General features: G+C 46.6%; 9 non-coding genes across 9 annotated transcripts; all 9 read right to left on the bottom strand.

Moving 5' to 3' along the window:
• Window positions 1-7,221: 7,221 nt before the first annotated feature.
• On the bottom strand, window positions 7,222-7,293 carry Trnaw-cca (transfer RNA tryptophan (anticodon CCA)). Its single transcript has one exon. It is a non-coding gene; the product is annotated as a tRNA-Trp (tRNA).
• Window positions 7,294-7,476: 183 nt separating this feature from the next.
• Trnaw-cca (transfer RNA tryptophan (anticodon CCA)) lies at window positions 7,477-7,548 on the bottom strand. The gene has a single exon. It is a non-coding gene; the product is annotated as a tRNA-Trp (tRNA).
• Window positions 7,549-7,728: 180 nt separating this feature from the next.
• On the bottom strand, window positions 7,729-7,800 carry Trnaw-cca (transfer RNA tryptophan (anticodon CCA)). The gene has a single exon. It is a non-coding gene; the product is annotated as a tRNA-Trp (tRNA).
• Window positions 7,801-7,980: 180 nt separating this feature from the next.
• Window positions 7,981-8,052, bottom strand: Trnaw-cca (transfer RNA tryptophan (anticodon CCA)). Its single transcript has one exon. It is a non-coding gene; the product is annotated as a tRNA-Trp (tRNA).
• Window positions 8,053-8,231: 179 nt separating this feature from the next.
• Trnaw-cca (transfer RNA tryptophan (anticodon CCA)) lies at window positions 8,232-8,303 on the bottom strand. The gene has a single exon. It is a non-coding gene; the product is annotated as a tRNA-Trp (tRNA).
• Window positions 8,304-8,482: 179 nt separating this feature from the next.
• Window positions 8,483-8,554, bottom strand: Trnaw-cca (transfer RNA tryptophan (anticodon CCA)). The gene has a single exon. It is a non-coding gene; the product is annotated as a tRNA-Trp (tRNA).
• A 179-nt stretch (window positions 8,555-8,733) lies between these two features.
• On the bottom strand, window positions 8,734-8,806 carry Trnaw-cca (transfer RNA tryptophan (anticodon CCA)). Its single transcript has one exon. It is a non-coding gene; the product is annotated as a tRNA-Trp (tRNA).
• A 179-nt stretch (window positions 8,807-8,985) lies between these two features.
• On the bottom strand, window positions 8,986-9,057 carry Trnaw-cca (transfer RNA tryptophan (anticodon CCA)). Its single transcript has one exon. It is a non-coding gene; the product is annotated as a tRNA-Trp (tRNA).
• A 2,097-nt stretch (window positions 9,058-11,154) lies between these two features.
• On the bottom strand, window positions 11,155-11,226 carry Trnaw-cca (transfer RNA tryptophan (anticodon CCA)). Its single transcript has one exon. It is a non-coding gene; the product is annotated as a tRNA-Trp (tRNA).
• Window positions 11,227-12,701: the final 1,475 nt, after the last annotated feature.

The following is a 12,701-nucleotide window of genomic DNA, read 5'->3' as shown; positions in this document are numbered from 1 at the left end:
TCCTGGGACCCATGAAACGCCGGCTCCAAATGTCATCGCGGTGGCCAAGGTAAAGAGAGTTGACGTCTTGGTTGCTGTGTTCCATAGGCTTCAATGCGACTGGGTAACAGGATACACGTGTACGTGTATCCCTGTTACTCGTGCCCTTTCAACGGCCGTTGACCCGTGCGGTATAGCTAGGCTCAGTCGCAGTTGAGAGATGTTAAACGGCACCCCCAACTGCCATCGACATCGAAACGGCAGTTGGCTTGAACCGAGTCCGATGGCGGCCTCTAGTCGTACCTAAGGTGACTATCCTAGAGAACGATCGATGCAAAATCGAACTTCTATTATAGGTAAATGCCTATGTGGATGCACTTTGATGCCAAAAATAAAACTATAATCAGATGAATATCTTTACACGTGTCAGAAGTGTGACCGCGTGATTGCAATAGCGTGGCTGAACTGATCAAGCCACGTAGCAACTGATAGAATCCGTTCGGCTGAACGGCCGTTGACACTAGTTTTCATTGGACTCGACGGTAGTCTTAAGTGTCCCTGTAACAAGGGTGTTGCTCCTTGGGCGAGTTGGAATTGTATACTGCGGCGGAGTACGTGCGATTTCAAGACAGGGACAGAGTAAGGCACACTCTTACCTCGTTTGATTATTTGTGTGCTTTACTCTGGCCCTGCTTCAGAAGCGCACACCGCCACAGTGCAACGAGGATATACGATTCCAGGAAATCAACACACTTATTTTGACAGGACGGAAGGAACACGACACATTACTGACAGTTACATCCTGTCAAAATAACTGTCTGCTGATTTCGCGAGATGTATCAGCCAACTGTATATATATATATATATATATATATATATATATATATATATAGGCACTTGTAGCTTGAGGATGCACCTACGAAAAAAAATAGCGAGCTTCATTTTCTACGTTTCGGCCGGGGTCCGGCCTTCGTCAGGGAAGTAAAGGTAAGCAATAAAGCATCATTTTTCTTTTATTTTCTCGTACGTGTGTCCTCAACCTACAAATGCCTGTTCAACTGCCGAATATCGACAGACGCTCACTTTATATATCGGTTGAGAATCACCGTAAAGGCTATACAAACGAAAATTGCGCAAAAAAGAGAGCGAGATAGTGTGTGAGTAAGAGTAAGATTGGCTAAATAGGTCAATACTTCTACAATAATTTCAAATATAAAGCCGAGAAGAACCATTAGAAAATGCATGGAGATGAAAGAACGAAGGTATTGCCAATTGTTCAGATGGCTGCTGAACAGTCCCAGACGTGGAGGCTCGTGACCCACTGATCACGTTTTTACCAGTGCACCGGTAGAAAAACTACAACAGCTGACTTCTTCTTGAAGCTCCAGTCGAAAACAATGACTCTGTTTCGCTTTATTTGGCTGTTGCTTACAAAAAAAATGGATATAAACTTTTTAATTACCATCTAATTGGTATGCAAGTCACACGGGCCTGCTACACTGTCGCTTGACGCTCCTTTGTATGCAAATCCAACTCCAACCACCCCTACCCTAGCGGTCACATGCTGTCGCGCTTACCACTTCTTGGAAATGATGTCAGCAAACATCGTCGTCGTATACTTACTTTTTCATGGATCGGGCCGAAAGTGCTCGGTCTTCACGAAAGTGTCCTTCAAGAGAACGCCTGTAAGAAGCCTCTCGCTCAAAGGGCTTTACGCTCGTACGTTTTCGCGCGCCATCACGCGACAAAACCCACTCGCTATAGCTAGTGCTGAGGACGCAACACTTTCCCCGTCACCCGTATAGAAGAAGCTCCGCTGTGGAACTTGGCACACTCTCCATGAAGCGTCAACGGAAGTTCACACAGAGCATTCACTGGGTCAGTGATGTTGACGTACAAGTTACTAAGGAGAGGCGCAATCGCGGAGGTAAGCTCACGAATTAAGAGTCTAAACAAACTTCATTCCCTTCTGAAACGCTCATTACCATGTTTACATGACGAATATCTTATCCGCTGCTCTTCAGTGCCTCGGCATTTCATTCACTCCTGCTGCTATAACAACACGAATTGCTTATATATAGCAACAGCCAAGAAGAAAGGAATTTGTCGCAGGCAGCAAGGTACATGATCACGTGGTTGTTCAAGAAAGCTACGATTTGAGCTTGACCAGGGATGAATAGAGTAAGTAACAGTTAGAGTCAAATAAGAAGTCACCGCTATCTAAGATATGTAACAGAAGAAAATCGCTTCGGGAAGTAATACCTAATGAAAAACACAGATTTTGGCAAAAGTTTGCGAGTACTTTAAGTGCTTCCACGCTGCATATAGGAATGAAGTCACCAAAGACAAGCTACTTTCTATGGATTTGCAGTGAAAGCAGTTGTACAGCAGCTCGTACACAGTGTCCCCTTGCCCTTAGCAAGAGTGACATACCTTTTACAGGCAACACTGCCTCTGCATAGCGCCTGTGTTGGGGATTTATGCCTCAGCCCTATTAGAGGGTGATAGCAGGCGTGGGAACAGTAAATTAGAATAAACAAGACAAACACAAGCAAACAATTAAAGCAGTTTAACTTAGGCAAGTGAACACAAGCAAAGAAGGAAAACATGCAGGTAAAGAAAATTACATATTCGAAATGTACCCTCCTATGGCGAATAAAACACGTTCAATGGCCAGGAAACATGGGTACAGGGCAATTAATTCTAGTACTCTACTGTACGTGCAAAAGAAAACTGTATTCGGACATGTTAATATGAGCAAGGAAAGGTACTATTATGAGCAATATGAAAGGGAACACAGGAACACGTAGAAAATAAAGTCCCTATATAAGAAAAGTACCGCCATCTACTCTTTCCTCCGCCGCCTCCTCACCTAAAGTGCTTACTTTTTCTTTACTTTTTGCTTGCGAAAGCCAAGTCGACGGTGGCGCACCTAGAAAGTCCACGTTGAAGCTTTCAGGCCGGGCGCGCGCCGCCGCCGCCGCCGGCGACTGCGGCTGCGCAGAGGACTTTCAACATGGCTCTGAGGCGGAAAAAAAGAAAATATAAAGTGAAAAGCGCGCGCTATCATCGTCCAATCGGAGATACGGGAGAGAGGGAAGCGGCGTTTATCAAAGGATGGCGGTACTTTTCTTATATAGGGACTTTAGTAGAAAACACCCTCAGGCGATACGCAGTGGCCGCCGTCGGAAACAAAGTGGAAAGGGAACGCTGTTCTAACAACTGTTCGCATCCCCGCCGTGCGTCTGGAAAGTGCGGAACATTGCATCGCCAGCAGACAGTGATAAAACTGTTAGATATTGCGTCACTGACAACTGGGTGCGTCGATTCAAATAAAGAATAGGTTTGAAATACAGGGCAAGCTTGGTCTAAGAGTACTATCAAGCGATTGCGCGAAGAAAAAAAAGAATGGATGAAAGAAAAGAAAATGAGTCGGTGTAAGTCACTGTGACGATTACCGTCTTATCGGCTGTCGGACGATACCATATTATCGGCGAAATGATGTAAGCTGCTGCTTTGTAGAAATGCCAGCGTGGTGGGAGTGCCAACAGTTAGTGGAAGCGCGCCCTCATTTCTCCCTTTGTTTTTCACAGCGCCATCCGCGTATCGCTCCGAGTATGTTTCTAGGCTGTTTGCCACGCGTCCCTGTGTTCCCTTTCATATTGCTCATAATGTACTATAGATTGAAAGCATGAGAACTGCGAGTACAGTTTTCTTTACCAAGTTCGGTATGGCTGAAGTCAAACAAGCGACAGACGGAGTTAATGAGGACGTGCAGAAACATTAGAGATTCATTGTGATACCCCGGAAAGAGTGGTTGGAAGTTCAAAGACTGTAGGGCCTGTATCGGTGAAAAACTTATCGTAATTATGACAGATATATATTCCCAGCACAGATTCAAGTGAGCTTATGTTTCACACAGTTTTATGGGTACCAAACAACGCATACGTTGTTAGGGTGGCTCGCTCGCTCGCTCGCTCACTCACTCACTCACTCACTCACTCACTCACTCACTCACTCACTCACTCACTCACTCACTCACTCACTCACTCACTCACTCACTCACTCACTCACTCACTCACTCACTCACTCACTCACTCGCTCGCTCACTCACTCACTCACTCACTCACTCACTCACTCACTCACTCACTCACTCACTCACTCACTCACTCACTCACTCCACTAACTCACTCACTCACTCCATTCACTCACTGACTCACTCACTCCATTACCTCACTCACTACCTCAATTACTGACTCACTCCACGCACTCACTCACTCCACTCACTCACTCCACTCACTCACTCCATTACTCACTACCTCAATTACTGACTCACTCCACGCACTCACTCACTCCACTCACTCACTCACTCACTCACTCACTCACTCACTCACTCACTCACTCCACTGCCTCACTCACTACCGCTGGTTTATCTACTCCTCCTCCTGCTCTTCGATTAACAACATGAATAAAACCAAACGTGAAAATTGATTCTCGCTCAAAAAAACGGTAAGCCTATAGCCCACGAAAATATCGTCTCCAGCCGTGTCCACTCAACTCTCTATAAACCACTGGTTTGGCGCATACATCACATCCCCACACTAATACACAAGCTCTCGTTGATTAACACTTTGAACAAACTGATATGTTAAGATTGGGTCTCGCTGAAGAAACGGTAAGCCTATAGCCCACGAAAATATCGTCTCCAGCCGTGTCCACTCAACTCTCTATAAACCACTGGTTTGGCGCATACATCACATCCCCACACTAATACACAAGCTCTCGTTGATTAACACTTTGAACAAACTGATATGTTAAGATTGGGTCTCGCTGAAGAAACGGTAAGCCTATAGCCCACGAAAATATCGTCTCCAGCCGTGTCCACTCAACTCTCTATAAACCACTGGTTTGGCGCATACATCACATCCCCACACTAATACACAAGCTCTCGTTGATTAACACTTTGAACAAACTGATATGTTAAGATTGGGTCTCGCTGAAGAAACGGTAAGCCTATAGCCCACGAAAATATCGTCTCCAGCCGTGTCCACTCAACTCTCTATAAACCACTGGTTTGGCGCATACATCACATCCCCACACTAATACACAAGCTCTCGTTGATTAACACTTTGAACAAACTGATATGTTAAGATTGGGTCTCGCTGAAGAAACGGTAAGCCTATAGCCCACGAAAATATCGTCTCCAGCCGTGTCCACTCAACTCTCTATAAACCACTGGTTTGGCGCATACATCACATCCCCACACTAATACACAAGCTCTCGTTGATTAACACTTTGAACAAACTGATATGTTAAGATTGGGTCTCGCTGAAGAAACGGTAAGCCTATAGCCCACGAAAATATCGTCTCCAGCCGTGTCCACTCAACTCTCTATAAACCACTGGTTTGGCGCATACATCACATCCCCACACTAATACACAAGCTCTCGTTGATTAAGACTTTGAACAAACTGATATGTTAAGATTGGGTCTCGCTGAAGAAACGGTAAGCCTATAGCCCACGAAAATATCGTCTCCAGCCGTGTCCACTCAACTCTCTATAAACCACTGGTTTGGCGCATACATCACATCCCCACACTAATACACAAGCTCTCGTTGATTAACACTTTGAACAAACTGATATGTTAAGATTGGGTCTCGCTGAAGAAACGGTAAGCCTATAGCCCACGAAAATATCGTCTCCAGCCGTGTCCACTCAACTCTCTATAAACCACTGGTTTGGCGCATACATCACATCCCCACACTAATACACAAGCTCTCGTTGATTAACACTTTGAACAAACTGATATGTTAAGATTGGGTCTCGCTGAAGAAACGGTAAGCCTATAGCCCACGAAAATATCGTCTCCAGCCGTGTCCACTCAACTCTCTATAAACCACTGGTTTGGCGCATACATCACATCCCCACACTAATACACAAGCTCTCGTTGATTAACACTTTGAACAAACTGATATGTTAAGATTGGGTCTCGCTGAAGAAACGGTAAGCCTATAGCCCACGAAAATATCGTCTCCAGCCGTGTCCACTCAACTCTCTATAAACCACTGGTTTGGCGCATACATCACATCCCCACACTAATACACAAGCTCTCGTTGATTAACACTTTGAACAAACTGATATGTTAAGATTGGGTCTCGCTGAAGAAACGGTAAGCCTATAGCCCACGAAAATATCGTCTCCAGCCGTGTCCACTCAACTCTCTATAAACCACTGGTTTGGCGCATACATCACATCCCCACACTAATACACAAGCTCTCGTTGATTAACACTTTGAACAAACTGATATGTTAAGATTGGGTCTCGCTGAAGAAACGGTAAGCCTATAGCCCACGAAAATATCGTCTCCAGCCGTGTCCACTCAACTCTCTATAAACCACTGGTTTGGCGCATACATCACATCCCCACACTAATACACAAGCTCTCGTTGATTAACACTTTGAACAAACTGATATGTTAAGATTGGGTCTCGCTGAAGAAACGGTAAGCCTATAGCCCACGAAAATATCGTCTCCAGCCGTGTCCACTCAACTCTCTATAAACCACTGGTTTGGCGCATACATCACATCCCCACACTAATACACAAGCTCTCGTTGATTAACACTTTGAACAAACTGATATGTTAAGATTGGGTCTCGCTGAAGAAACGGTAAGCCTATAGCCCACGAAAATATCGTCTCCAGCCGTGTCCACTCAACTCTCTATAAACCACTGGTTTGGCGCATACATCACATCCCCACACTAATACACAAGCTCTCGTTGATTAACACTTTGAACAAACTGATATGTTAAGATTGGGTCTCGCTGAAGAAACGGTAAGCCTATAGCCCACGAAAATATCGTCTCCAGCCGTGTCCACTCAACTCTCTATAAACCACTGGTTTGGCGCATACATCACATCCCCACACTAATACACAAGCTCTCGTTGATTAACACTTTGAACAAACTGATATGTTAAGATTGGGTCTCGCTGAAGAAACGGTAAGCCTATAGCCCACGAAAATATCGTCTCCAGCCGTGTCCACTCAACTCTCTATAAACCACTGGTTTGGCGCATACATCACATCCCCACACTAATACACAAGCTCTCGTTGATTAACACTTTGAACAAACTGATATGTTAAGATTGGGGCTCGCTGAAGAAACGGTAAGCTTATCGCAATAATGTCGCCGAGTGATAACTACACGAAGAGCTAATGCGTGACCAGAAGGAAAAAAAGTTTTTGACCCGGACGTGATTCGAACACGCAACCTTCTGATCTGGAGTCAGACGCGCTACCGTTGCGCCACCGGGTCACGACGACACTTAAATCTGCGTCTTTGTCCAAGCTGCATGCAGTATAATCGTCATCTGAGACGAAAGATGAGAGCGCATTCTCAATGCAGTGCACACGAAATGCCCCCCAGCCTATCGCAATAATGTCGCCGAGTGATAACTACATGAAGAGCTAATGCGTGACCAGAAGGAAAAAAAAGTTTTGACCCGGACGTGATTCGAACACGCAACCTTCTGATCTGGAGTCAGACGCGCTACCGTTGCGCCACCGGGTCACGACGACACTTAAATCTGCGTCTTTGTCCAAGCTGCATGCAGTATATCGTCATCTGAGACGAAAGATGAGAGCGCATTCTCAATGCAGTGCACACGATGCCCCCAGCCTATCGCAATAATGTCGCCGAGTGATAACTACATGAAGAGCTAATGCGTGACCAGAAGGAAAAAAAAGTTTTTGACCCGGACGTGATTCGAACACGCAACCTTCTGATCTGGAGTCAGACGCGCTACCGTTGCGCCACCGGGTCACGACGACACTTAAATCTGCGTCTTTGTCCAAGCTGCATGCAGTATATCGTCATCTGAGACGAAAGATGAGAGCGCATTCTCAATGCAGTGCACACGATGCCCCCAGCCTATCGCAATAATGTCGCCGAGTGATAACTACATGAAGAGCTAATGCGTGACCAGAAGGAAAAAAAAGTTTTTGACCCGGACGTGATTCGAACACGCAACCTTCTGATCTGGAGTCAGACGCGCTACCGTTGCGCCACCGGGTCACGACGACACTTAAATCTGCGTCTTTGTCCAAGCTGCATGCAGTATATCGTCATCTGAGACGAAAGATGAGAGCGCATTCTCAATGCAGTGCACACGATGCCCCCAGCCTATCGCAATAATGTCGCCGAGTGATAACTACATGAAGAGCTAATGCGTGACCAGAAGGAAAAAAAGTTTTTGACCCGGACGTGATTCGAACACGCAACCTTCTGATCTGGAGTCAGACGCGCTACCGTTGCGCCACCGGGTCACGACGACACTTAAATCTGCGTCTTTGTCCAAGCTGCATGCAGTATATCGTCATCTGAGACGAAAGATGAGAGCGCATTCTCAATGCAGTGCACACGATGCCCCCAGCCTATCGCAATAATGTCGCCGAGTGATAACTACATGAAGAGCTAATGCGTGACCAGAAGGAAAAAAAGTTTTTGACCCGGACGTGATTCGAACACGCAACCTTCTGATCTGGAGTCAGACGCGCTACCGTTGCGCCACCGGGTCACGACGACACTTAAATCTGCGTCTTTGTCCAAGCTGCATGCAGTATATCGTCATCTGAGACGAAAGATGAGAGCGCATTCTCAATGCAGTGCACACGATGCCCCCAGCCTATCGCAATAATGTCGCCGAGTGATAACTACATGAAGAGCTAATGCGTGACCAGAAGGAAAAAAAGTTTTTGACCCGGACGTGATTCGAACACGCAACCTTCTGATCTGGAGTCAGACGCGCTACCGTTGCGCCACCAGGGTCACGACGACACTTAAATCTGCGTCTTTGTCCAAGCTGCATGCAGTATATCGTCATCTGAGACGAAAGATGAGAGCGCATTCTCAATGCAGTGCACACGATGCCCCCAGCCTATCGCAATAATGTCGCCGAGTGATAACTACATGAAGAGCTAATGCGTGACCAGAAGGAAAAAAAGTTTTTGACCCGGACGTGATTCGAACACGCAACCTTCTGATCTGGAGTCAGACGCGCTACCGTTGCGCCACCAGGTCACGACGACACTTAAATCTGCGTCTTTGTCCAAGCTGCATGCAGTATATTGTCACGTAGTAGTGACGCTGAAGGAAACAGTCGTAAAACTGTGTATGATGAAACTGATTCTTTATTGGGCGAACCTGTGCCCACAAAAGCAAGCTACACTCAACGCACAACGAAAGCGGCGAACACAGTCGGCGGTCGTCGAAAGTCTGATCAGAGGCGAAGCGCGTCGGCTTTTATACCTGAGTCATCGAAGGTTCCAGATTAATCCCTGATGCCCGCGTGTCTTCCAGAAAGTTCTAGGCAATTCGCGTCGGTCATACAATCAGATAACATAAGCGTCGGTGAAAACAGGCAATAGAAAGAAGCATCGGTAACGTTCTAGAAACTTCCGATACAGGCGTGTCCTGCGCCGAGCGATAACGTTTAACATTTGTTAGCCGGTGGAAAGCGGCCACCGGTGAAAGATAAACATGTATACGTGTCAATACCCTCCCCTTAAAAAGCATCGTCCCGATGCTACAAACACGAAAGCGAAAACAAAACCATGCGTAAAAAAATAACAAAGCAACAAAGTACCTAACGTCGTCAGCGGGCGTAGAAAGGTTTAAGACGCACCACATGGATGACTTCAGGTCGTGCCCGGCGCCGCTGTGATTGCGAAGTGCTCCCGCACGATATCGGCGATGGAAGCAACTTGAGGCTGCGACGACGGCAGCAACTTCTGCAGCTCGTCGCGTACTATCGCCCTGATGGTGTCTCGTAGGTCGTGGGAGAGTCCTTGGACTTCGGCGTACTGTGCTGTTGAACGGCGATTGTATTGCCGGTTGCGCATGTCCATTGCTTTCTCGATCGTCGTAGCCTCCGAGAGAAAGTGTTGGACTGTCGTTGGTTGACTCCGCACCAGTCCGGCGAATAGCTCCTGCTTAGCATGAGCAAGCCAACTTTCTTTTCTTCTGGCATAGCGGGGTCGGCATGCCGGAATAATCGAGTCATTTCTTCAGTGTACATACCGATGCTCTCATTCGGGAGCTGTACACGGTTTTCCAGCAAGGCTGCAGCTCTTTCTTTACGGACGACGCTCGTGAAGGTGTCCAGGAATGCGGCTCGGAAGAGGTCCCAGGTTGTTAGTGCACGCTCCCTATTCTCGAACCAGGTTCTGGCACCGTCTTCAAGCGAGAAGTAAACAGGGCGCGCAGCTTATCGTCGCAGTCCCACTTGTTGAACGTAGCGACCCGGTCGTATGCCTCCAGCCAGCTTTCGGGGTCTTCACATGGCGAACCGCGGAAAGTCGGTGGCTCCCTGGGTTGTTGCATCACGATTGCAGATGTTGGCGCAGGGGCTGTCATGGTAGCTGCTGCCGAGGTCGTGACTTTTGTCCTCTTGGTCTTGTCGAGTAGGGGTTCGTACTCCGGTGGCAGGTTCAATAGCCTACGGCTAGATCGCTGATCGGGGTAGGCGTCGACGTCTTCTGGACGGTTTGGGCTTGGCTCACGGCTGGACGGGGGGGGGGGGGGGGGGTCCGGTACAAGAACATAAAAGCACCTCCACCAGATGTCACGTAGTAGTGACGCTGAAGGAAACAGTCGTAAAACAGTGTATGATGAAACTGATTCTTTATTGGGCGAACCTGTGCCCACAAAAGCAAGCTACACTCAAAGCACAACGAAAGCGGCGAACACAGTCGGCGGTCGTCGAAAATCTGATCAGCGGCGAAGCGCGTCGGCTTTTATACCTGAGTCATCGAAGGTTCCAGATTAATCCCTGATGCCCGCGTGTCTTCCAGAAAGTTCTAGACAATTCGCGTCGGTCATACAATCAGATAACATAGGCGTCGGTGAAAACAGGCAATAGAAAGAAGCATCGATAACGTTCTAGAAATTTCCGATACAGGCGCGTCCTGCGCCGAGCGATAACGTTTAACATTTGTTAGCCGGTGGAAAGCGGCCACCGGTGAAAGATAAACATGTATACGTGTCAATATCTTCATCTGAGACGAAAGATGAGAGCGCATTCTCAATGCAGCGCAGATGATGCCCCCAGCTTATCGCAATAATGTCGCCGAGTGAAAACGTATGAAGAGCTAATGCGTGACCAGAAGAAAAAAAAATTGACCCGGACGTGATTCGAACACGCAACCTTCTGATCTGGAGTCAGACGCGCTACCGTTGCGCCACCGAGTCTTCTTTCTTTCTTTATTTATTGACTTTATTCAATTCACACAGAAATACGGTGTACAATCATAACAGCCCATCAAGGGCTGAAAAGGGGAACAATAAAAACTCGGGCATGTACATCAGCCCTTCTAACCTAGGAAGCCAGTCTGGTTCGGGTTTATGAAGTTTATACACTTGAACCATTCTGCTTATAGATTCGCGAACGTAGCTCCTTATTGGCCTCGCGTCAAGATCTGCATGACGATCGGTCATTCTTGACAACCAAATACTATGTAGGCCCAGGAGCATTATCATGTCGAATGGAATGCCTTCGTCGTTATTGACCGGTAAAAATCTAATGCCGTAGCTATCTATTGGTAAGACTTTTTTAAAAGTTCTTTGAAGAATGTCCCAAAAGGAGTAACCTCCACAACAATCTAGAAAAACGTGTTCAATTGTCTCAGGTTTCCTACATATAAAACAAGGAGTGCCCCAAGGTACGAACATTCCTTTTTCTACCATATACTCGTATGTCTTTACTTCTAGCGTAAAGAGTATGCAGTTTCAAGAAGAAGCTTTTGACACCTCCCCTAACAGGCATGTTTTTAAACCTTTTTTAAATGTCTTGACCTGGACCATCATTGTATTGGGTTCTATACATGGGAGTGGGAAGAAATACATCACATAAGTCTTTGTACAGTTTTTTCTGAGACACGCCACAGAGGTATTCGAGGGAGAAATGATTTTGTAAAATACGACACGAGAGGTACACTTCTCTCATATACCCTGAACTGCTACCTGGCATACATTCTGACCACACAATTAAGTTTGCCAGATGTCTACCTAACCTCACTTGGCATACAGTTCGTAAAAAGCGATCAGTAGCATTGCGAAAAAACATAAAACGATTCACCAGCTGTCTAAGATACAGATGTGACAGGCCAAGTCCTCCTAGGCGGACACGTCTAAAAATACTTGTTCGTTTAGTTCTTTCCCACGTGGATCCCCAGACAAAAACAGCAAAACACGATGTAATTTCTGAATGTTAACGCGTGAGCAATGTAATACTAGCAGCACGTACCACAGCTTGCTAATTAGGAACCGAGTCACGACGACGCTTAAATCTGCCTCTTTGTCCAACCTGCATGCAGTATATCGTTATCTGAGACGAAAGATCAGAGCGCATTCTCAATGCAGTGCAGATGATGCCCTCAGCCTCTCGCAATAATGTAGCCGAATGACAACCAGATGAAGAGCTAATGCGCGACCAGAAGGGAAAAAAATGTCGCAGTTTCACCCGGAAGGCGAAGCATCAATTGCGATAGCAAATTAGTAGAGAGCTATACGGAGTAAGGATAGTAGTTTTATCAGCTGTTTTATCAGCATGTCCAAGTGATTTTATCAGCTGTTTTATCAGTAGTTTTATCAACATGCCCAAGTGCAGCAGCACCAGCAACGCGCGGAACTGTTGTCGACGCCGTCGGCGTTTTGCTCGCGTTGGC

This window comes from Dermacentor silvarum, chromosome 9, assembly GCF_013339745.2.
Source record: "Dermacentor silvarum isolate Dsil-2018 chromosome 9, BIME_Dsil_1.4, whole genome shotgun sequence".
NCBI classification, from domain to species: Eukaryota; Metazoa; Arthropoda; class Arachnida; order Ixodida; family Ixodidae; genus Dermacentor; species Dermacentor silvarum.
This window is presented reverse-complemented; position numbering and strand designations above follow the sequence as displayed.